This window comes from Schistocerca nitens, chromosome 9 (genome assembly GCF_023898315.1).
Source record: "Schistocerca nitens isolate TAMUIC-IGC-003100 chromosome 9, iqSchNite1.1, whole genome shotgun sequence".
Classification (NCBI taxonomy): Eukaryota; Metazoa; Arthropoda; class Insecta; order Orthoptera; family Acrididae; genus Schistocerca; species Schistocerca nitens.
The window spans coordinates 282,691,128-282,716,812 of NC_064622.1; the positions used below are offsets into that span (position 1 = coordinate 282,691,128).

Consider the following 25,685-nt stretch of genomic DNA (forward strand, 5'->3'; position numbering starts at 1 on the left):
GCTTGGTTCATCCTTGTATGGCGCTCAGGGGAGGCTGGCATCGTGGAGCATTCTCGTAGGATCCTGTAGTAAAAGTCCATAGTGCTCTTCCTCCAGGCGACAACATTTTTGCCATACCGGATTAAAGTTTTTCGAAGAGCAGGTTTTGCACACTGGATCCACCAGGGTATGGTAGACGGATACGTGGGTCGGCGTCTATTACATGTAATCCAAGTGTCTTCTATTAGAAGTCGACAGTCAGGTGAATTAAGAAGTGCCGTGTTCAGTTTCCATAAACCACGTCCGTGCCATACTGCCTGTCTTGTGAGAACAACATCACAGAAGTAAGCCTCATGGTCTGAGAAAGCAACAGGACAGATTTCAGCCTGTCGAGTGTGTTGAATTAGGGATCGCGAGATGTAGATGCGATCCAGTCGGCTAGAGGAGTGCGCAGTGTAGTACGTAAAGCCCAAAAGATCACCGTGAACATGTCTCCACGTGTCGACAAATTGTAGCCGCGTGACGACTGTTTCCAGAGCTGCGCATGGTGAGTGACGCGGCAATTGATCCTGAGGTCGCTGGGTGCAGTTGAAGTCTCCACCCATGACCCAGTCATCGTGTGGTCCCATAAAAAGGGGTGTGACTTCATTCGCGAAGAAGGCATTGCGTTCACGACGGTAGCTGGAGCCCGACGGCGCATAAATGTTAACGATGCGTACACCAAAGAGAGTAAGGGCCATACCTCTGCCGCTGGGGAGGTATAGGACATCTTCGGCAGGAAGACCTTCGCGTAAGATGATGGCAACACCACTACCGGTGTCCGAAGCGGGAGAAAGATGCACCGTGAAGCCATGTGGTGGTGAAAAATCGGCGACATGCACTTCCTGAAAAAGCGCAATATCTATGTCAGCATCATAAATCATATCGCGGAGGAGCGCTAGTTTGTGGGGCGCACGAATGGTCGCGAGGTTAATCGTTGCGACACGATATTGCTGGTGTTGGAGTCCCACAGGCACAGGTGGGGCTTCTTCTTCAGGAGCGAGAGGTCGTCGATCTTGCCGGTCCGCTGAAGAGGCTGCTATTGTGGAGAGTTTGCGGGCGCGGGCGCAACCGATGGGGGTGCCCCATCATCAGCAGCGTCCACCCCAGTCCCTTCGATCTCCACGTCGTCTGCCCAGGAGACTGATACTGCGGTAGGGCATCGGCTGTGCACGTCATCCACGTGGAGAGGAGACGTAGTTTTCGTCTCATCAGATAGGCTTTCTTCAACGTCGACCTGTGGGGGCGACGGCGTCAGTAAGGAGGGGTGTTCGTAGCCAGTGGTCGCCTGTGGCGGGTCTTTCGCATCAGACTTTTGGTCATCAAAGAGCGGTTTGTCGTCCATCTTCGGGTCTGCATCCCTGGTATCCATCCGTAGAATGGATTCATCAGGGGGTGTACGGCTACGTTTCTTTCTCTTTCGTGTCGACCCTTGTTTTCTAACATGTCGTTCAGAGTCCGATTGCGGGTGGCTGTCGTCTGACTCTGGACCAGTCTGAAGGAAAGCAGAAGTAGGTACCACTCCCGGATCAACGTCCATGTCAGTAGCATTTTCAGTCACAGTGCTGCGATGATTCGGCAGGTTAGGATCTGGCGTCTGGGGCACCTCAGAAGGAATCTCAGGAGCGGTTGCATCTACCTGATCAGACGACGTCAACGGAGCAGGAAGACTCTGTGTAGACGTGCTACCTTCCTGGGCAACCTTGGCGTATGTGACAGGGATCTGAGTCATCACCGCTGGGGACGCTTCCTCGCCGACCGGCGTCTGGATCAGGCGGCGTCGCATGCAGGCGGATCGGACGTGGCCTTCTTGTCCACAACCCGCACATGTTCGGGGTTGGCCGTCGTACATGACAATGGCTCGCACCCCGCCAATGGTCAGGTATGATGGAATATGTTTTTTCAGTTCAATTTTGACCTGACGCACACCATTAAGGACATGGTAGGTCGTGAAGGTTTGCCATTTTTCCTCTACGTAACCGGTGACGTTACCGTATGGTTGTAACGCAGAGACAACTTCGTCCTTCGGCACTTCAAAAGGTAGTTCAAACACCCTAATCGTGCGTTGACCGTACTCTGCGAGTTCAAGTGTTACAGCTCCGACGTGGCCATCAGAGAATTTGAACTTAAGTCCATTGGCATGGCGGCGAATAACATCTTCACACACCTCGGTGTTTGTCATTTTAATATGAACGACACTACTCGTGATCGAAAAATGGATTCCGATAACGTGGTTAGGATCTAAACGAACTTCTTCACGTATGAACGTTTCAACTTCATGTGCACGAGGTCGCGCATGTTCAGCTGGGAAGGAAACTTTAAGGGTCGCACGGCGGTAAGCGCTCGACATGTTCACGGTGGACGGACACAAGCCTTAAAGCTACGACGCGGAAGTAAACAACGCCTGCAGTGGAGCACTGGCCGGCGCGCGGGGCCGTCCGCACGCTGCCACGGCTGAGAGCCGACTGTGTCCTGAATTAACTTTCCCTTTACCATTAACTTACTTTACAAATCTATTCTGTAAAAATCCCCTTTGTCCACATCCATACTTCTTCGAAATGTTTCCGCACTAAATCCCACTACATAACTCTTTAAACAATTATCTTCGTATTACCCGTAAACCACACTTACGCATCACTCTTACTGCCAAAAAACACATTTATAACATTTTACATACAGATAAAGACATAATAACGCTTTATGAAAATACTACAACAGTTTATGAAAAACATTCTATTACTTTAATGCACTCTAGTGGGCACAATCGAAACTAAAATCACAGTCACCCTATCCAGTATTGTCCTCTATCGGCTGATACATAAACTACGTGCGCGTCCAGTCTCGCGTCACCATCTGTCACTATCCAGCTCTGATGTACATCTCCCACTTAACCGCCTCCAAAGCAGGATCGGTATACGGCGCTACGCCTCAATATTAAGTAAATTGTCAGACGTTTTTAATACGTCGAACACTAAATATTCCCTATGGGCGGTAAGGTTCTTGGCGACAATTTGGATATGAAGGTTTGTGTCATACGCTGGACTAGTGCAGATGACCATCGTCGGGGAGCATTGGCGTAACGGTAGACGTCACGTTCTTCCAATGTTTTGGAGAGGCATAATGGTGTCACTCCTGGCTCCATGGATTGGGGAGCCAACGTGTAAGACTCCGAGCCACAGCTGGTGGTAGTTGTGAGAACTACGACGGTAGAGCAGTACGACCCCTATACAGGGTGGTCCATTAATAGTGACCGGACCAAATATTTCACGAAATAAGCATCAAACGAAAAAACTACAAACAGAACTTGTCTAGCTTGAAAGGGGAAACCAGATGGCGCCATGGTTGGCCCGCTAGATGGCGCTGCCATAGGTCAAACGTAGTACGTAAAGAAATATGAATGTTTTAGTTGGACCACTTATTTCGTTTTGTGATATATGGCGCTGTAATGGTCACTAAGGTATAAGTACGTGTTATCACGTAACATTCCGCCAGTGCGCACGGTATTTACTTCGTGATACGCAACCCGTGTTAAAATGGACCGTTTACCAATTGCGGAAAAGGTCGATATCGTGTTGATGTATGGCTATTGTGATCAAAATGCCCAACGGGCGTGTGCTATGTATGCTGCTCAGTATCCTGGACGACATCATCCAAGTGTCTGGACCGTTCGCCGGATAGTTACGTTATTTAAGGAAACGGGAAGTGTTCAGCCACATGCGTAACGTCAACCACGACCTGCGGAAAATCCACGATGGCTGCAACAGCGATAACTTGGCTGGTTAATGTATGGTGCGGCATTATGGAAGGAAGGATCATTGGACCCCATTTTATCGATGGCAATCTAAATGGTGCGATGTATGCTGATTTCCTACGTAATGTTCTAGCGATGTTACTACAAGATGTTTCACTGCATGACAGAATGGCGATGTACTTCCAACATGATGGATGTCCGGCACATAGCGGTTGAAGCGGTATTGAATAGCATATTTCATGACAGGTGAATTGGTCGTCGAAGCACCATACCATGGCCCGCACGTTCACCGGATCTGACGTCCCCGGATATCTTTCTGTGGGAAAAGTTGAAGGATATTTGCTATCGTGATCCACCGACAACGCCTGACAACATGCGTCAGCGCATTGTCAATGCATGTGCGAACATTACGGAAGGCGAACTACTCGCTGTTGAGAGGAATGTCCCCACACGTATTACCAAATGCATTGAGGTTGACGGACATCATTTTGAGCATTTATTGCATTAATGTGGTATTTACAGCTAATCGTGCTGTAACAGCATGCGTTTTCAGCAATGATAAAGTTCACAAAGGTACAAGTATCACATGGGAACAACCGAAATAAAATGTTCAAACGTACTTACGTTCTGTATTGTAATTTAAAAAACCTACCTGTTACCAACTGTTCGTCTAAAATTTTGAGCCATATGTTTGTGACTATTACAGCGCGATCAATCACAAAGCGAAAAAAAGTGGTTGAACTAAAACATTCATATTTCTTTACGTACTACACGTATATGTAATAAAAAATGGGGGTTCCTATTTAAAAAACGCAGTTGATATCAGTTTGACCTGTGGCAGCGCCATCTAGCGGCCAACCATAGCTCCATCTGGTTTCCCCCTTCAAGCTACACAAGTTTCGTTCTTTGTAGTTTTTTCGTTTGACGCTTATTTCGTGAGATATTTGGCCCGGTCACGATCAATGGACCACCCTGTATATCAGGCCAATTCGGACATTCAATCTGTCCCAGAGCCAGTATCCAGCATATCGAGGGCAGTCACAACAGTTGTCAGCCTGCTTGCCTCCAGGAAAGGATATAAGGGCCTCATGATACCCTTCCCAGCCGAATCCCTGTACGCATCCACACCAGAGGAGGTGCAACGCCATACTGATGACGGAACTCGTACAGGTAAGTTATTTCTAAATTTGACTCGATTTTTTAAACATGGAAATAATATTTTCTCTTAATCCGTGAAGTTTATTTCGTTTTGTTCTCCCTTCTAGGTTCCTTAACTTTTTTTGAGGCAGTGTACTTCCGAAACATTTTTACTTTGACTATATCGACCAACCTTGCTTTCTCGACAGCACAATTCAGACTCCTCTTGCTGTACTTTGTCGTTCCCCAACTTGAGGTTGAATAACTCATTATCTTCCTTTATACCACTCCAAATCACCTTCTTCTAAGCTTCGTTTAAACTTAAGCCGTTTTCTGGTGTTGTGTGCTGTCCATTTGTTTGAGTAGGTCTTTGAAGTTATCGTCATATCAGGCCACAAGTTTGTCCTCGTACCTTTACCCTTGACGCCTTGCTTTGTTATTACTCTTCCGAACTTTTCGTTGGCAGCTGTCATTGATTCTTTGACGTATAAGTTGAAAAACAGCGTTGATAAGCTTCCACTCCACGTTACACTGAGGTAAAAAAAGTCATAGGATACCTCCTAGTATCGTGTCGAACCGCCTTCCACCCGACTTAGTGCACAAATTCCACATGCCACGGACTCAGTCACTGGAAGTCCCCTGAAGGAATATAGAGCCATGCTGTCTCTGTAACCGTCCATAATCGAGACAGTGCTGTCGGTGCAGCATTTTGTGCACAAACTGACTTCCCGATTATGTGTGCGATCTGGGTGGCGAAATCATTCGTTCGAATTGCCCAAAATGTCCTTCAAACCAGTCGCTAAAAACTATGTCCCTGTGACATCATGCAGTTTCATCCATAAGAATTTCATCGCCGTTTGGGAACAAGAATACATCGGTCCCTGCGAATTGTCTTCAAGTAGCCAAAAGTAACTATTTCCACTCAATTATCGGTTCGGTTGAAGGAGAGGACCCACTCCATTCCATGTAAACACATTTCACACCATTATGGAGCCACCACCAGCTTGTGTAGTGCCTTGTTGAGAACTTGGGTCTGCAGTCTGGAACCGCGAGACCGCTACGGTCACAGGTTCGAATCCTGCCTCGGGCTTGGACGTGAGTGATGTCCTTAGGTTAGTTAGGTTTAAGTAGTTCTAAGTTCTAGGGGACTAATGACCTCAGACGTTGAGCCCCATAGTTCTCAGAGCCATTTGAACCATTTGAACCAGAACTTGGGTCCATGGCTCTGCGTCACTCTCGAACGCTACCATCAGCTCTTACCTACTGAAATCGGGATTTATCTGAAAAGACCACGCTTTTCCAGTCGTCTAGTGTCCAACTGATACGGTCAAGAGACGCTCCGCAGGCAATGTCGTACTGTTTAGCAAATCCACTCGCGTCGGTCAGCTGCTTCCTATAGCCTATTAACGCAAAATTTCGGATACGTTCGACGTACGTCCACACAGGGTTCTGTGCTTATTTCACGCAGTGTTGCATGTCTGTTAGTACTGATAACTCTACGCTAACGCCGTTGCTCTCGGTCGTTAAGTGAAGACCGTCACCACTGCGTTGTTTGTGGCGAGAGGCAATGCCTGAAATGTCGTATTCTCGGCACCCTCTTGACACTTTGGATCTCGGAAAATTGAATTCCGTAACGATTTCTGATGGAATGCCCCATGCGTCTAACTCCTGCTGCCACTCCGCGTTCACAGCCTGTTAATTCCCGTCGTGCAGCCATAATCACATGGGAAACCTTTCCACGTGAATCACCTGAGTACAGACGACAGCTCCGCCAATGGTCTGCCCCCTTATACACTACTGGCCATTAAAATTGCTACACCACGAAGATGACGTGCTACAGACGCGAAATTTAACTGACAGGAAGAAGATGCTGTGATATGCAAATGATTAGCTTTTCAGAGCATTCACACAACGTTGGCGCCGCTGGCGACACCTACAACCTGCTGACACGAGGAAAGTTTCCAACCGATTTCTCATACACAAACAGCAGTTGACCGGCGTTGCCTGGTGAAACATTGTTGTGATGCCTCGTGTAAGGAGGAGAAATGCGTACCATCACGTTTCCGACTTTGATAAAGGTCAGATTGTAGCCTATCCCGATTGCGATTTATCGTATCGCGACATTGCTGCTCGCGTTGGTCGAGATCCAATGACTGTTAGCAGAATATGGAATCGGTGGGTTCAGGAAGGTAATACGGAACGCCGTGCTGGATCCCAACGGCCTCGTAACAGTAGCAGTCGAGATGACAGGCATCTTATCCGCATGGCTGTAACGGATCGTGCAGCCACGTCTCGATTCCCGAGTCAACAGATGGGGACGTTTGCAAGACAACAACCATCTGCACGAACAGTTCGACGACGTTTGCAGCAGCATGGACTATCAGCTCCGAGACCATGCCTGCGGTTACCCTTGACGCTGCATCACAGACAGGAACGCCTGCGATGGTGTACTCCACGACGAACCTGGGTGCACGAATGGCAAAACGTCATTTTTTCGGATGAATCCAGGTTCTGTTTACAGCATCATGATGGTCGCATCCATGTTTGGCGACATCACGGTGAATGCACATTGGAAGCGTGTATTCGTCATCGCCATACTGGCGTATCACCCAGTGTGATGGTATGGGGTGCCATTGCTTACACGTCTCGGTCACCTCTTGTTCGCATTAACGGCACTTTGAACAGTGGACGTTACATTTCAGATGTGTTACGATCCGTGGCTCTACCCTTCATTCGATCCCTGCGAAACCCTACATTTCAGCAGGATAATGCACGACCGCATGTTGCAGGTCCTGTACGGGCCTTTCTAGATACAAAAAATGTTGGACTGCTGCCCTGGCCAGCACATTCTCCAGATCTCTCACCAACTGAAAACGTCTGGTCAATGGTGGCCGAGCAACTGGCTCGTCACAATACGCCAGTCACTACTCTTGATGATCTGTGGTATCGTGTTGAAGCTGCACGGGCGGCTGTACCTGTACGCGCCATCCAAGCTTTGTTTGACTCAATGCCCAGGAGTATCAAGGCCGTTATTACGGCCAGAGGTGGTTGTTCTGGGTACTGATTTCTCAGGATCTATGTACCCAAACTGGGTGAAAATGTAATCACATGTCAGTTCTAGTAGAATATATGTGTCCAATGAATACCCGTTTATCATCTGCATTTCGTCTTCGTGTAGCAATTTTAATGGGCAGTAGTGTACCTTGTGTAGGCGATACTTTTGCCATCTGTATATGTGCATATCGCTATCCCATGACCGTAGTCAAGTCACTGTGGATCGTTATTGGCCTTCCACTTACTTTACCCAAATCTGGGGTGGGTAGAGATTGTACATTATTTGTCTGACAGTACCTTGTCAACAATAGCTTATAAATCGAAAAAATCTTATTTCACCTCACACTATCAATGACTTCCTCTATGTCCGTAAACACTGGAAAGATATCCTTATGATTCTACAATCTGCCTTCCATTACTAAGCGCAGAATCGGAACTATTTCTTTGGTAACGTTTCCTTTCCTGAAGTCAAACTGATCTTTTTCCGGAACGTCTTCAGGTTCAATTCCTAGTCCTCTGTACGTTATTTTCGCTGGCTGCTCGTAAGTATCACTTTTCACTTCAATGGTCTGATCGTTTCCACGTTAACTTGCATGTGCCTTCCTCTTTGATTCGATAGGACTACTACTTCTGGATATTGACATATCATATAGTATATTTCAATTTTCAAAACAAAGCTACAGTTGCCAACAATTATTCTTATATTTTGTTTCCGTGTCAAGAAGATGCGACACATTGAAAAATTAATCATAAAATTCTTCTACTTAATTTGTAAGTATTTATTTCAGTAGATAAAGCGCATTTGAAAAGACAGTTTCCCAGGCATGCATTCATTTATTATTCAAGCGCCTCCGGAGCGTTGTCATCCTTACAGAAATTCTATCTGTGGAAAGTACATGATTCCTTTAGACAAACAAACATACAGAAAAATTCCTTTAGAGCGTGTAGATGCTTGGTACACCTAATACGTTGAGCTGACAAAAGATATTGGATACTTCCTAATATCTTGTCGGACGTCCTGTTACTCGGCATATTGCAGCAACTGGACGCGTCATGGGCTCAATAGGTCTTTGGAAGTCCCCTGCAAAAATATTGAGCCATGTTGCCTCTATAGCCGCCCATAATTGTGAGTGTTGCCGATGCAGGATTTGGTGCACGAACTGACCTCACGATTACGTCCCATGTTCGATGGTATTCATGCCGGGCGATCTGCGTGGCCAAATCATTCGCTCGAGCTGTCTAGAATGATCTTCGAACCAATCACAAACAGCTCGGTGACATGTCACATTAGCATTAACGCTAATTACATCATCGTTTGGAAACATGAAGCCCATGGTTGGATGCAAATCGTCTCCAAGTAACCAAACCATTTCCAGTCATATATGGATTCAATTGGACCAGAGAAAACAGTCCCCTCCAGTAAACGCAGCCCGTTCAAATGGTTCAAATGGCTCTGAGCACTATGGGACTTAACATCTGTGGTCATCAGTCCCCTAGAACTTAGAACTACTTAAACCTAACTAACCTAACATCACTAACCTAACATCACACACATCCATGCCCGAGGCAGGATTCGAACCTGCGACCGTAGCAGTCGCGCGGTTCCGGACTGCGCGCCTAGAACCGCTAGACCACCGCGGCCGGCAAACGCAGCCCGTATCATTATGGAGTTACCACTAGCTTGAGCAGTGCCTTGTTGAGAACTTGACTCCCTGGCTTCGAGGGGTATGCGCCACAATCGAACGCTACTATCAGCTCTTACCATCTTAAATTGGGACCCGTCTGACCAGGCCACCTTTTCCCAGTCGTCTAGGGTCGAACCGATATGGTCAAGAGCACAAGAGAGGCGCTATAACCGATGTCTTGCTGTTAGCAAAGGCACTCGCATCAGTTTGCTGCCGTAGCCTATGAACGTCAGATTTCGCCGCACTGTCCTAACGCATACGATTTCTGCGGAAATATGATGAGGTTTTGCTTGTCTGTTAGCACTGACAAATCTACGCTAACGTCGCTGTTCTCGGTCGTTAAATGAAGCCCGTCACCTACTGCGTTATTCGTGGTGAGAGGTAATGTCAGAAATTTGGTATTTTCGGCACACTCTGTGGATTTCGGAATGTTGAATTCCCGTGTATCTAGGTCCAACTATCATTCTGCGTTCAGAGTCTATTAATTCCCGTTGTGCTACCATAATTAATCGGAAATCTTTTCACATGAATCACGTGAGTGCAAACGACAGCTCCGCCATTGCACTGCCCTTTTACACCTGGTGTACGCGATACTCCCGCCACCTGTATTCGTGCATATCGCTATCCCACGACTTTTGTCGCCTCTGTGTAATCTTACTGTTTGGCTTTACATGGAATGGCAACAAAATTTCCTTCTCACGATATTTACAGACCGGGAGTACTGTTTATAACAGAGTGCGCTCATACTCAAAGACGATATTATTCGTTCAAAAAATATCACAGTGCAAACAGACATTTCACTTTTCTTTTGTTGAGCTTTGTCACCAACGAACTGGTTAAATTTCACTAAACTGCGTCTTTTTCATTTGGCTCAGCGCTATCAGGCGCACGTCTTTCAGTATCCGGCTGTTTTAGCCCGATAACACCAAGATGCTTTTTATCAGTAGTTACCAGCCTATCGTACGACTTATTCGTTTTACACGATAACCTGACCCGGATCTCAGGTGCAGCTGTATAAGAGCGATTTCTGCAGTCGTGTACGTTCAAAGAGAATAAACACGACCTGCAGAAAACGCCTTGATTAAGACTGCAAGTGTACTGAAGGTGAGTGCTGATGTTAAGAGTGTTGTTCATTCGAGTTTTGTTTGTCATCTTACTTGCAAACTTGTATCTATCCATTAATTTGCCTAACTATTGTATTGAATCACGAAAAAGATTGGTTGAACAACATGTCGCCTTCATTCTCGTTGTGGATTCGGTAGACGCTTTTGGCGAACGGTCACCGTAACCATCTTGGCTCCCATGCACGCCTCAAGGACCAATCCGTATCCCCACATGTCACCATGTCTACGCTTCTGTTTCTCACAACTTACCTCGATTCTCGCAACAGGGTCACTTAGACAAACGTATCCAACCTACACTCCTGGAAATGGAAAAAAGAACACATTGACACCGGTGTGTCAGACCCACCATACTTGCTCCGGACACTGCGAGAGGGCTGTACAAGCAATGATCACACGCACGGCACAGCGGACACACCAGGAACCGCGGTGTTGGCCGTCGAATGGCGCTGGCTGCGCAGCATTTGTGCACCGCCGCCGTCAGTGTCAGCCAGTTTGCCGTGGCATACGGAGCTCCATCGCAGTCTTTAACACTGGTAGCATGCCGCGACAGCGTGGACGTGAACCGTATGTGCAGTTGACGGACTTTGAGCGAGGGCGTATAGTGGGCATGCGGGAGGCCGGGTGGACGTACCGCCGAATTGCTCAACACGTGGGGCGTGAAGTCTCCACAGTACATCGATGTTGTCGCCAGTGGTCGGCGGAAGATGCACGTGCCCGTCGACCTGGGACCGGACCGCAGCGACGCACGGATGCACGCCAAGACCGTAGGATCCTACGCAGTGCCGTAGGGGACCGCACCGCCACTTCCCAGCAAATTAGGGACACTGTTGCTCCTGGGGTATCGGCGAGGACCTTTCGCAACCGTCTCCATGAAGCTGGGCTACGGTCCCGCACACCGTTAGGCCGTCTTCCGCTCACGCCCCAACATCGTGCAGCCCGCCTCCAGTGGTGTCGCGACAGGCGTGAATGGAGGGACGAATGGAGACGTGTCGTCTTCAGCGATGAGAGTCGCTTCTGCCTTGGTGCCAATGATGGTCGTATGCGTGTTTGGCGCCGTGCAGGTGAGCGCCACAATCAGGACTGCATACGACCGAGGCACACAGGGCCAACACCCGGCATCATGGTGTGGGGAGCGATCTCCTACACTGGCCGTACACCACTGGTGATCGTCGAGGGGACACTGAATAGTGCACGGTACATCCAAACCGTCATCGAACCCATCGTTCTACCATTCCTAGACCGGCAAGGGAACTTGCTGTTCCAACAGGACAATGCACGTCCGCATGTATCCCGTGCCACCCAACGTGCTCTAGAAGGTGTAAGTCAACTACCCTGGCCAGCAAGATCTCCGGATCTGTCCCCCATTGAGCATGTTTGGGACTGGATGAAGCGTCGTCTCACGCGGTCTGCACGTCCAGCACGAACGCTGGTCCAACTGAGGCGCCAGGTGGAAATGGCATGGCAAGCCGTTCCACAGGACTACATCCAGCATCTCTACGATCGTCTCCATGGGAGAATAGCAGCCTGCATTGCTGCGAAAGGTGGATATACACTGTACTAGCGCCGACATTGTGCATGCTCTGTTGCCTGTGTCTATGTGCCTGTGGTTCTGTCAGTGTGATCATGTGATGTATCTGACCCCAGGAATGTGTCAATAAAGTTTCCCCTTCCTGGGACAATGAATTCACGGTGTTCTTATTTCAATTTCCAGGAGTGTATTTAATGCAACAATCACTCGCTCTTGAATAACAGTACATTGCCAATGGCGGCTCGTGATTTCATATTCTGGGTGTTCAGAAATTGTTATATTCAGGTACATGTAAGAGTGTGAAATAAATAGCATCTGCTGTATAACTGTTACGCTTATCAACATATTTATACAATTACAGCCACTGTCAATAATAATAATATAAATAATAGTATCTGCGTCATACCAGTCGCGTATGCGCAAAAGCTCCTTCAAACCAGCACAGCTTAAAGTGTGCTTGCGACCCTGATGCCAAGTTTCACGGAATCTAGAGGAGTAGCAATGTGGAATAGTGCGGTAGATTTAGTGCCGTGTACTTGAGGTTACTGCATCATACTAAGGAATATTACTGGTTAGACGTTACTAACGTCATTAAAAGGCCAATTTTTTTTTTTACAAACAAAAAGGATTTGCACAAGACAACTTGAAGATTCCTGGCTTCACTGTTTTAATGCCATAGTTCACTAGTTGTTGAAAATCTAGCGTTATCAGTGCATCTTCATTTCTCTTTATCCAATCGACCGAGAGACAAAACCTAATATTGCTTGAGAATGTCCTTTGTAGCTGCAGAAGTATATATATATATATATATATATATATATATATATATATATATATATATAAAATCACAGAAAGTTTTGCATCACCTCGGTTCCGAGGGCTCCGGATCCTGTAGAGAAAATTGGAACAGAGATCAACATAAACATCATTTCTGCCCTTTTTATTCCTCGCGAAAACCACACATTGCATGTCGTACCACCAAACAGCGAGACCTACAGATTGTTCCACTCCTCAGTGGCAATTCGACGTAGATCCCTCAGAGTGGTTGGTGGGTTACATCATCCATGAAAGTCCTTTTCAATCTATCCCAGGCGTGTTCAATAGGAACATGTCTGGAGAACATGCTGGCCACTCTAGTCGAGCGATGTCATTATCCTGAAGGATTTCATTCACAAGATGTGCACGATGGGGGCGCGAATTGTCGTCCATGAAGAAGAATGCCTCACCAATGTGCTGCCGATATGGTTGCACTATCGGTCGGAAGATGGCATTCACGTATCGTACAGCCGTTATGGCACCCTCCATGACCATCAGCGGCGTACATCTGCCCCACATAATGCCACTCCAAAACAGCAGGGACCCTCCACCTTGCTGCACTCGCTGGACAGTATAAGGCATTTAACCTGACCGGGTTGCCTCCAAACACGTCTTCGACGATTGTCTGGTTGGAGGCATATGCGGCACTCGTAGGTGAAGAGATCATGATGCCAATCCTGAGCGGTCGATTCGGCACGTTTTAGGGTCCATCTATCCCGCGCTGCACGGTGTCGTGGTTGCAAAGATGGACCTCGCCATGGACGTCGGGAGTGAAGTTGCCTATCATGCAGCCTATTGGGCACATTTTGCGTTGTAACACGACGTCCTGTGACTGCACGAAAAGCATTAAACATGGTGGCGTTGCTGCCAGGGTTCCTCCAAGCCATATCCGTAGGTAGCGGTCATCCATTGAAGTAGTAGCCCTTGGGTGGCCTGAGCGAGACATGTCATCGACAGTTCCTGTCTCTCTGTATCTTCTCCATGTCCGAACAACATCGCTTTGGTTCACTCCGAGACGCCTGGACACCTCCCTTGTTGAGAGTCATTCCTGATACAAAGTAACAATGCGGACGCAATGGAACCGCGTTATTGACCGTCTAGACATGGTTGAACTATAGACGAGCCGTGTACCTCCTTCCTGGTAGAATTCAAAAAAGTTTCATTCTTTTATTTTCCCCAGTTACCAAAACTCCCTAATATATATATATATATATATATATATATATATATATATATATATATATATATATATATATATATATATATGGTACATGTATTCTTAGGAACAAAAATAATATACAAAAAACAATGTCATCTATTTTAAAACTTAAGTATAATACCGCAGAAACAAACCTGAACTTTTATTCCATTTCTTTGTGTTTTGCTTTTGACTTGGCAATTTTAAGACATCCTTACTATTCCATAAATATTCGTGCATTTCGGAATAATGAAGATCATAATTTTCAAGGCAGAGAAGAATACTTTCAACAGTATCAACTGAAATTTTATTTCTCTCGTCCGTCTACTGTACTTCCATCAAAGAAAATGTTCTTTGCACGCTACTATTGTCTACTGGTATAGAAAAAAGGTACTTGCACATGTTTTTCCAGTATGGAGACTGTAATCAAAAGTTGGAATGGTTGGACTATAGTGATTTGGTTAATAAAAGTGCATCATTCTTTAATTTTCAAATATTCCAGCAACTTTTACAGCTTTCCATTTATGTATTTTTTACATATTCATACACAAAAACACCAACTATTTTTAATGGTATTGTCCACAGTTTCAAATAATCAGTCACGTTTTTTTTTATAAATTTTTGCTACTACTTCATGAAAGATGTGAATTTGTTTTTTTTTTTTTTTTTTGGAGATTACTCCATTTTCTTTGCATTTAGTTAACACTGTTTTACCTTTAGAAGGTAAAAATTGAAATTTCAATTTTTCCATTGCGATTTCTCTGTTGATGTAATAACATTTCTATATGACTTCCTCTTTCCTCCTGTTTTTAATACTTGGAAATGAAAGGTGCTATATTGCTATGAAGAAACCTAAGACAGACCTCACTGAGAGAATATCTGAAGAGGTCTGGTACAAAGGTGCTTTTTCTTCTGATTAAAAAAAAAGGAAAAGATTTTAAGGCGCCGAACTACTTTATAATAGGCTCGATTGCTGGTAACATTAACATCCATCTCGTTTTAGAATGTGAAAGGGGAGTTTTATGTTCTATATTAACAAATTCACACAAACTGTTTAGCCTTTCATCCTGACAGTGAATATGTCAAAACAATTAAACAATTTTTGAATTATTTTATCATTGTCACATGATAATTAGTTTTCAACACGTTACCTTCCATTCAGAAGGTTGTTGCACACAGCGACTGTTCTATTGACTTGTAAATAATAGATTTCAGCTATCAGTCATCAATTTGATATTTTATTGGCAGATCTAGTTTTCAGCTAGAAACTAGCCATTCTCAATGCACTATCATTTTTGAGCAATGCATGTAATGCCTGTTGGTCGGGTTTCATCCACACTTCATTGAATACTCATTGAGAATGGGTAGTTTCTAGCTGAAATCTAGATCTGCCAATAAAAAAATCAAAAGGACGACTGATAGCTGAAATATATTATTTACAGGTGATAATAAGTTAGCTGCTGTTTGTAATGGGTTGCGTAGTATATGAGCAGGGCATCAAGTTATTTCAACATCTGCTCCAGTTTCTAGTTTTAGTTTATTATATACGTTATTAGTACCATGTCTCTCTTGTCCTCAAAAATTGTTGTTAGCACTGCCTCCCCAAATCCAATGCATTTCTTCACATTAATTTTTAAATCATTTAATATCTGTCCACAAATATTGACCATCATATTTGGGGTGTCTCATCTTAAACTTCCCAGTTAATGTACGTTTGTGTCTATGTTGGTAAAATATTGAATCAAATGTGAATTTTTCGTTTTTATGGTTATTTGCGTCGGTCCTAATAATATAAAACGAGCAGCTTTGAAGTTCACTACGAATGAGATCAACTGAATGAGGTGCAAGAACTTGCTTAATCGAACATGTTTTTGTTCCGACTGAGGCACACTGAGTGGCAATTTTTGTTTCATTAAATATTTTTGGTATTAACATATTAAGGCTGTCTGTAGAAGTAAAAGACTGATGTTTACTGGCCACGTGGTACGCAAAACACTTCTTCTTTCCAACGTGATCCTTTGTATCTGTGGTTCCTCCATGACTGATACTTAAACATGTTTTACAAGTTTGCAGAAGGTTTCATATTCTGTTGTGCTTTTTGTTAATAATGGAATATTCCTCGCTATATCTGTCGAAAATTTTGCACTTTCCTTTTAAATTTGGGACATGGCTGGAAAAGACAGCAATAACCCGAACCTCTGCGCGTACGATTGCAGAATAAGTGTTGCGAGAGCATCACTGTGAGAAACATGGCCCGATGCGAGTCTAGTAGAGAGGTTGCTATCTGTTCGACAGTGCAGACATTGTTAACAATGAAAAAGGCGATAAACCGGGACATTTGAACGTCTCAGAAAATGTAGCCAGGCACCGGGACTTGTAATTCAAAACACATGAATTACCAATTAATTTGGACATATGGCGACCCCAAGCAAACCATTCAACACCACTAAACTACTGTAAATGAAACATCAGAAGAGACAAGTTATTGTAACAGGAATTAGTGTTTCCACCGACAAATACAATACACTCCTGGAAATGGAAGAAAGAACACATTGACACCGGTGTGTCAGACCCACCATACTTGCTCCGGACACTGCGAGAGGGCTGTACAAGCAATGATCACACGCACGGCACAGCGGACACACCAGGAACCGCGGTGTTGGCCGTCGAATGGCGCTAGCTGCGCAGCATTTGTGCACCGCCGCCGTCAGTGTCAGCCAGTTTGCCGTGGCATACGGAGCTCCATCGCAGTCTTTAACACTGGTAGCATGCCGCGACAGCGTGGACGTGAACCGTATGTGCAGTTGACGGACTTTGAGCGAGGGCGTATAGTGGGCATGCGGGAGGCCGGGTGGACGTACCGCCGAATTGCTCAACACGTGGGGCGTGAGGTCTCCACAGTACATCGATGTTGTCGCCAGTGGTCTGCGGAAGGTGCACGTGCCCGTCGACCTGGGACCGGACCGCAGCGACGCACGGATGCACGCCAAGACCGTAGGATCCTACGCAGTGCCGTAGGGGACCGCACCGCCACTTCCCAGCAAATTAGGGACACTGTTGCTCCTGGGGTATCGGCGGGGACCATTCGCAACCGTCTCCATGAAGCTGGGCTACGGTCCCGCACACCGTTAGGCCGTCTTCCGCTCACGCCCCAACATCGTGCAGCCCGCCTCCAGTGGTGTCGCGACAGGCGTGAATGGAGGGACGAATGGAGACGTGTCGTCTTCAGCGATGAGAGTCGCTTCTGCCTTGGTGCCAATGATGGTCGTATGCGTGTTTGGCGCCGTGCAGGTGAGCGCCACAATCAGGACTGCATACGACCGAGGCACACAGGGCCAACACCCGGCATCATGGTGTGGGGAGCGATCTCCTACACTGGCCGTACACCACTGGTGATCGTCGAGGGGACACTGAATAGTGCACGGTACATCCAAACCGTCATCGAACCCATCGTTCTACCATTCCTAGACCGGCAAGGGAACTTGCTGTTCCAACAGGACAATGCACGTCCGCATGTATCCCGTGCCACCCAACGTGCTCTAGAAGGTGTAAGTCAACTACACTGGCCAGCAAGATCTCTGGATCTGTCCCCCATTGAGCATGTTTGGGACTGGATGAAGCGTCGTCTCACGCGGTCTGCACGTCCAGCACGAACGCTGGTCCAACTGAGGCGCCAGGTGGAAATGGCATGGCAAGCCGTTCCACAGGACTACATCCAGCATCTCTACGATCGTCTCCATGGGAGAATAGCAGCCTGCATTGCTGCGAAAGGTGGATATACACTGTACTAGTGCCGACATTGTGCATGCTCTGTTGCCTGTGTCTATGTGCCTGTGGTTCTGTCAGTGTGATCATGTGATGTATCTGACCCCAGGAATGTGTCAATAAAGTTTCCCCTTCCTGGGACAATGAATTCACGGTGTTCTTATTTCAATTTCCAGGAGTGTATTATAGAATCAGTATTCAGAGCATAAAAAACAGAAAAAAATCCGAAGTAAAGTCAGGAGCAATATAAACATGGTACAAAGCGTGTCCAGCCAGTCAGCTGCGATGTCAACGGTGCCTACTCTTTGCCTATATAGGTTCACTATGTGAGTGAATGACTATGCCACCTAGTGATAACGAGTTCTGTATTACACAGGAATTCATAAATAGAAACAAATCAGTCAGTTGTACAGAAAAATACTTTCATTGTCCAATATGTAGCCATATAACTCATCATATATAGAATAATACCTACAAGACAAAGAGTATCTGTTTGTACATAAATGATGTCTAATCATATCTAGTGAAGGCGGGTCTGGAGACGCCACGAACACCTGCGGGGTGCCAACCTGACTACTGAGCGCCATATGGCCCGACAAACGGGAGTGATGTTCCGAGGTCCCATTTATTTTCATAGCAGGACCCCTTTGGTTGTCATCCGCAGCAACCTTACAGCACCGCCATTCTGAGCATACATTTCAGCAAGATAATGCCATTCTGCACACGGTGTGAATTTCCAGTGCTTGTCCTCATGCTTGCCAAACTCTACCTTGGCTAGCAAGGTTGCCATATCCCCCCCACCCCCCCCCCCCCGCCCCCCACACGCACACAACTGAAAACGTTTGGAGAATATGCGCAGGGCCCTTCAACCAGATTGGGATTTTGACGATCTAAAGTTCAAATTGGAGATAATTTGGCACGGAATCCCTCACGAGGATATCGAACAACTTTATCAAGTAATGTCAATGTGAACAGCTGCTTGCATATGCGCGAGAAGTGGAACAATGCGTTATTGATCTGCTCAATTTATGAAGTTCTTTCCATTGAATAAATCATCCATTTTTTCTGAATCTGTAATAATTTATTTGTCAGTACATGTACAACACATGTGCCGATTTTTGTCCCATTCGGCCAGTCGTTTGTTTTGTCTTACATGACACGTAATGCACCCTGACGGTACCGTCAGGTCTCGCTGGCTGTAACTTTGTACATGTACCATCATCAGGCATGTAAGTGATAAGAGATTCTACTCTACTTGGGATGTAAATTGACCGCCAGTGTGCATGAAACTTCGTGCTCAATGTCGTTGCCTGACCTGGTAGTGTATATAATAGGCGTAAACAGCATCAGATGGCGAGTGATCACCATGAAGGATACGGAGATGCCTCTTGTTCGTGTGAGGCACCGTTATCAACCACTCTGAGTTTCAAATGAGCCTAATCATGGGTCTCCATTGGGTGCCTGGTCGAATTGTGCAATATCTAGTTTTGTGGAGCATTCGGATGTCACGGTGGCCCGATACTAGACTGCATGGATCGTGAGGACAGACGTACTCGACGCTAAGGTTTCAGTCGACCACATCTGACTACAACAAGGGAGAACAGCTATACTGTGCACCAACCACATAGCGCATTGTAATCAGAGAACAAGTAATTCGAGAACAAGTAATAGATTCAGACGTACTCGACGCTAAGGTTTCAGTCGACCACATCTGACTACAACAAGGGAGAACAGCTATACTGTGCACCAACCACATAGCGCATTGTAATCAGAGAACAAGTAATTCGAGAACAAGTAATAGATTCAGACGTACTCGACGCTAAGGTTTCAGTCGACCACATCTGACTACAACAAGGGAGAACAGCTATACTGTGCACCAACCACATAGCGCATTGTAATCAGAGAACAAGTAATTCGAGAACAAGTAATAGATTCCCTGTAACGTTCTGTGTCGTCCCACACCATTGATCGGAGACTAGCAGCAGACAGACTAGTGAATTACCATTGTCTGCATAGGCTGCCGTTATCACCACAACAGAAACAGCTGGGTTTAGGGTAGTACCGTGCCTAGCAGTCATGGATTGTTGTTGAATAGCGTTGCATTGTGTTTAACGATGAATCGTGGTGCCATACTTCCCTCGATTACTGTCGTGAATCAGCGTGGTAGCGACGCGTAGAGAGGATCTATTCTTCCTATGGTTTGAAGAGGAACAGCAGTGGTACTCCTGACGTCATGCTGTGGGAAGCCGTTGAATATGATTTCAGATCATGACTAGTAGTCACTGACGGAACTCTCATAGCGCAACAATATGTCAAAGACATCCTCTGTCCTAATGTGCCACTTGTCACGCATAAAATCAATGCATGGGTGCATATTTTTACGTGTCTTTATGATGCTCAGCTACTGCCCAGCCCAGCATGATCCGCAGAGTAGGAGGACATGAAAGTGAGATGGGGAGGAGGAGATGGCCAGTCAGTTGGGGAGCAGGGATGTACAGAGAGAGAGAGGTGTAGGAAGAGTTGGGCAGACGGAGGAGAGCGAGGTGTGGGAGATGGGTAGAATATAGAGAGTATTGGTCAGGAAGCGGGGGAGGAGATGGAGAGAGGGATTCTGCAGGAGGAAATGGAGAGAAAAAGGAGGGGAGAGGAGACAGTCATAGAGAGGGGGGAGAAGAGATGGACAGAGCTAGGGGGAGGAGAAAATGAACAGACGGGCAGAGAAAGAGATATACCGAGAAAGGGGAGTAGGATCGCGAGAGAGAGAGAGAGGGGTGAGGGGGAGACTTTTGTAATATATGAGTCGTACAGGTACATGAGCGAAGACGTGGCTAAAAGGATAGTACATATCAGATAAAAGCGATGCTATCGCAGTAACTACGGTGTTAGCTTGAACTAGCAACTGCAAACAGCACATGGGAAGTCGACCACTCCGTTGTGAGGAGGCACTATTAGGTAGTGGACGGGCGGCCATAGTGTGGCAACGTTGTTGTGCCACGAGTCACAATGGAACAGTATCTCTAGAGCAGTTGTTCAAGACATTGTTCAGAATGTTCTGAAGAACAGAAATATGTGTGCAAAATTTGCCCCATTACACCCTGACTGCAGAATGAAAACACCGATACGTGAGCGCCTGCCACGATTTGACTAAAACGAAATACGTGAATAAAATCAACGCGGTTGGCGAGGCTTTATGTTATCAATAAGAACCAACCACAATAGACAAAGTGCAGAAATTGACATGAACTGTCAACGCTTTGACAATGTAACCAACAATGAACCCAGTGTGACGCACAGTATGAACAACATCAGACATAAGGACTTCTCCGGCAGTTCCAAACGGTTGTATGAACGTTCTGTGTCTTTTACTCTAGTAGGAGGAGACTATTCAGAACACCTGAAGCATCCAAACGACAAGCTTAAGTTATCTTCATTTTGTATTAATCCAGTCTCGAAATTTTTCGGAATTCCGTAGTATATATATACTGAGGTGACAAACGACACGGGATAGCGACTTGCACATATACAGCTGGTAGCAGTACCGCGCACACAAGGTATAAAAGGGCTGCTCATCGGCGTGGCTATCAGCTGCACTCTGATGACTCCATTGAAAAGGCTTCCAACCTGATTACGGCCGCACTAATGAAATTAACAGACTCTGACCGCGGAGTGACGGTTGGAGCTAGGCGCATGGGACATTCCGTTTCACATATGGTTACAGAATTCAGTATCCTGCGATCATCTGTGCCAAGAGTGTGCTGAGAAAATCGCATTTTAGGCATAACCTCTCACCAAAGAAACGCTCTGACCGACGGCCTTCACTTCGAAAGCGGCGGCGTTTTGCATGGTGGTATCAGTGCTTACAGACAATCAACACTGACTTAAATAACCGGAGAAAGCAATGCAGGACGTACGACGAACGTATCTGTTAGTATAATGAGGCGTAATATGGCGTTATTGAACTATGGCAGCAGACGACCGACGCGAGTGCCTTCGCTAACGGCACGACATCGTCTGCAGCACCTCTCCTGGGCCCGTGACAGTATCAGGTGACTTTAGACGGCCAGAAAAAGCGTGGCCTCGTGAGAGGAGTACCGATTTCAGTTAGTAAGATCTGATAGTAGGGTCTGAGTGTAGTGTAGACCCCACGAAGCCATGGATCCAAGTCGTCAACAAGATACTGAACAGGCTGGTGGTTGCTCCGTGATGGTTTGGGCTGTGTTTACATGGAATGGTCTGGGTCCCGTGGTCCAGCTGAACCGATCATCGCCTGGGAATGGTTACGAACCGCTTCTTCGAGGTCATATGAAGCCATTCGTAGACTTTATGTCCCCAAACAAGGAGGAAATTGTTATGGAAGACAATGCAACATGTCACGGGGCCCCATTTGTTCGCGACTGGTTTGAGGATCACTCTGAACAGTTCGGACGAACAATTTGACCACCCACATCGCCCGACATGGATCCTATAGAACATTTATGCAAGACAATTGAGAGGTCACTTCGTACATAAAATCCTGCACCGGCAGCACTTTCGCAATCATGGATGCCTATGGAGCAGCATGTCTGAATATTTCTGCTGCGTACTTCCAATGACTTGTTGAGTCCATGCTCCATCGAGTTGCTGCACTACGCCAGGCAAACGGAGGTCCGACATAAATGTGCAAGTGTGTGTGATTTCCTACGGGACCAAAATGCCGAGGTCATCGATCCGACACACACACCCATGCCCGCGGGAGGACTCGAACCTCCGGCGGGAGGTGGCGTGCAGTCCGTGACATGGCGCTTCAACCCACACGGCCACTCCGCGCGGCTGGTCCGACACGATATTCGGAGGTATCCCATGACTTTTGTCACTTCGGTGTGTGTGTGTGTGTGTGTGTGTGTGTGTGTGTGTGTGTGTGTGTGTGTGTAGCATATGAAAAAGAGAATCGATGTATGCCTGCAACATGGCATAGAGGCTGTTTCTCGCAAAGAACACCGGACTAAAAATCAGTTATCCCGAGGAGATATCACTTCAATGACGTGTAACAAAGCCTCTAACACTGAAAATAACGTCAATTCGGTGGGGAAGGGAGGCCATAACGTGCTTCTGGTCGTCCGTATACATTTGAAGGCAACTAATAATTATAAGTAAACCGATTGCTGCGTTTCGCCCGCTGTTTCAAACAGCCACAGACGTGTTATTTGGGATTAAGAGGAGTGTCTCATCCGAACAACCGAGGTGTTCGTGAAGTCAGGAACGTATTCAACCCTGTAACACGGCCCTTCTCGTCTTAGCGGACGGGAGCATCTACAACATACTCATGTTTAATGTGGACGTTAAGCTTTTAGGAAGATGAATTAGCAGGAGAGCCGGAAAGGAAAAGATCTGGAATGTAAGCAATGGCACAGGAAACCTTGAAGGGCAGAGGACAAGGAGATTGGCAACCATTGCTGGAGACAAACAGATGATGCACACGTGTATTAACAATGTCAGTGATGTTAACCCTCTGCATCTCATTAAGTCATTTGTACGTTTTATTCATAGATGACACTAGACATTGATGAGTAGCCCACAATTGTCAATATTTTCACTTTCAGGCCATAGGCATTACGCCTGTCCCGTCTTCTTGCGTCTTTGAAGACATTTATTTCCACAGAGAACATATTTTATGACTTGTCGCGGTGATCGCCGGTCTGACAGTCTTTCACATCGTCCTTCTGTTTATCTCTATTTATTTCTTTATTTGTTTACATAATCTAATCATATTTGGTCTTTCAGTCCCTCTCTTACACCGGACCAGGGTTTCATGCATACAGCGCCTTTCTTATATCACAGTTACCCAAGACATAACAATAATTTTAAGAGCAATAAAACGATCTGAGTGTCTGTAGAGACAATTTGAATAAATAGTACTGACCAACAGCTAATAAACGAAAGTTGGTAGGGGTGTTTCTACACCTGAAAGGTGATGTCTGATCAAATTTCGCACTAGTCGCATAAAAATGGCGCTAGTAGGGCCACTGTGAGGATGCAGAACAGGTTTGCTGTAAATACACACTGTAACGGTCGTGAACGTTAGTACCTATGAGACTGGACATGCTGAGTTGATGTTAGTCAAGAAGTCCTTTCAGGCGACAAAGACTCCATTATCATCATCTCACTCAGTCTGAACGAGGTCGTCTAATAAGGCTACGAGAAGCTGGATGTTCCTTCTGCGATACTGCAGAAAGACTATGGAGGAATGTAGCCACTGTACATAACTGATGGCAGCGTTGGTCACGAGAATGAACGGTCGCAAGAAGACCGGGATCCGGACGCCCACGTGGCACTGCCGACAGCAAACACCATCTTGTTCGGCGTATGCCAATGGCGTATCGTACTGCAATTACAGCAGCGATTTCAGCGGCAGTTGGCACTACAGTGACACAACGAACTGTTACAAATCGGTTACTTGAATGACAGCTCGGTGCCAGACGACCTGTAGCGTGTATTCCACTGACTCCGAACCACACCCATTTTCGACGTGAGTGGTGTCGAGTGAGAGCTCATTGGAGGGTATGGTGGAGCTATGTTGCGTTTTCTGATGAAAGCTGAATCTGCTCGTTGCCTCTGATGGGCGTCTGTTGTTTAGAAGGAAACCAGTAGAGGGCCTGAAACCAAGCCCTCTCCGGGCTAGATACGTTGCACCCACATCTGGGGTGCGACTTCATATAATAGCAGGAGCACCCTCATGGTCCTCACGCACTCTGAATGCAAATTTGTAAGTCTGTTTGCTGATTCGACCTGTTGTGCTGCCATTCATGAACAGCATTCCATGGGGTGTTTTCCAACGGGATAACGCTCGCCCCACGCACCGCTGTTGTAACACAACTTTCTCTACAGACTGTCGACATGTTGGTTTGGCCTGCTTCATCACCAGATCTGCCTCCAATTGAGCATATATTTGGCGTCATTGGGCGACAACTCCAGCGTCATTCACAAACAGCATTAAGCGTCTCCGTTTTGACCGACCAAGTGCAACAGGCATGGAACTCCATATCACAAATTGACATCCGGCATCTATGAAACACAAGGCATGCACGTTTGCATGCTTGCTTTCAACACTTAGGCGGTTACACCATTATTAATGTTCCAGAATTTCACATTTGCAATGGCTTTACTCGCGCTTACATTAAGCTGTGATCTTGCAAAGTTAATCACTTAAATATGTTACCTCACGTATTCTCGAACTTTCATTACTTTACATTATTTACTTTTTCGTGTTGAGATTTTTTCTTTAAGTGTATTTTGTAGCCCTATAAATTCTTTTTATATTTCTCACCATTTTGTACACCTATACGTCCTTTTCATATCTGTCTTTATTTTAATTTTCTTATTATTATTATTATTGTTATTACTGCAAGTATTATCATTACTGGAAGCATCAATAGTAGCACTGCCAGTATTATCTGGCTACTGAAAAGGTCATCGAGAAAGTGGGTGAACGATGAAGTAGGGTACAGAGGACTTTCCTCGGCAGGGAACGGGTGTTTTGCCGTGTTATTCAGGCAAAAGCGTTAAGGTCGAGGAGGGATTTGAGGATAGAGTACGCTACTAAGGCAAGAGAGGAAATAGTGTGTGTGGAAAT

The 25,685-nt window shown here is 46.1% G+C and overlaps 1 protein-coding gene across 1 annotated transcript in view; it reads left to right on the forward strand.

Moving 5' to 3' along the window:
- Positions 1 to 10,626: 10,626 nt before the first annotated feature.
- The window catches only part of LOC126203520 (alpha-tocopherol transfer protein-like), a 53,073-nt gene continuing 38,014 nt past the window's right edge, over positions 10,627 to 25,685 (forward strand). The window contains exon 1 of the mRNA XM_049937843.1: positions 10,627 to 10,749. The gene's annotated coding sequence lies outside the window, so the exon portion shown is untranslated. The remainder of the gene's footprint in view (positions 10,750 to 25,685) is intronic.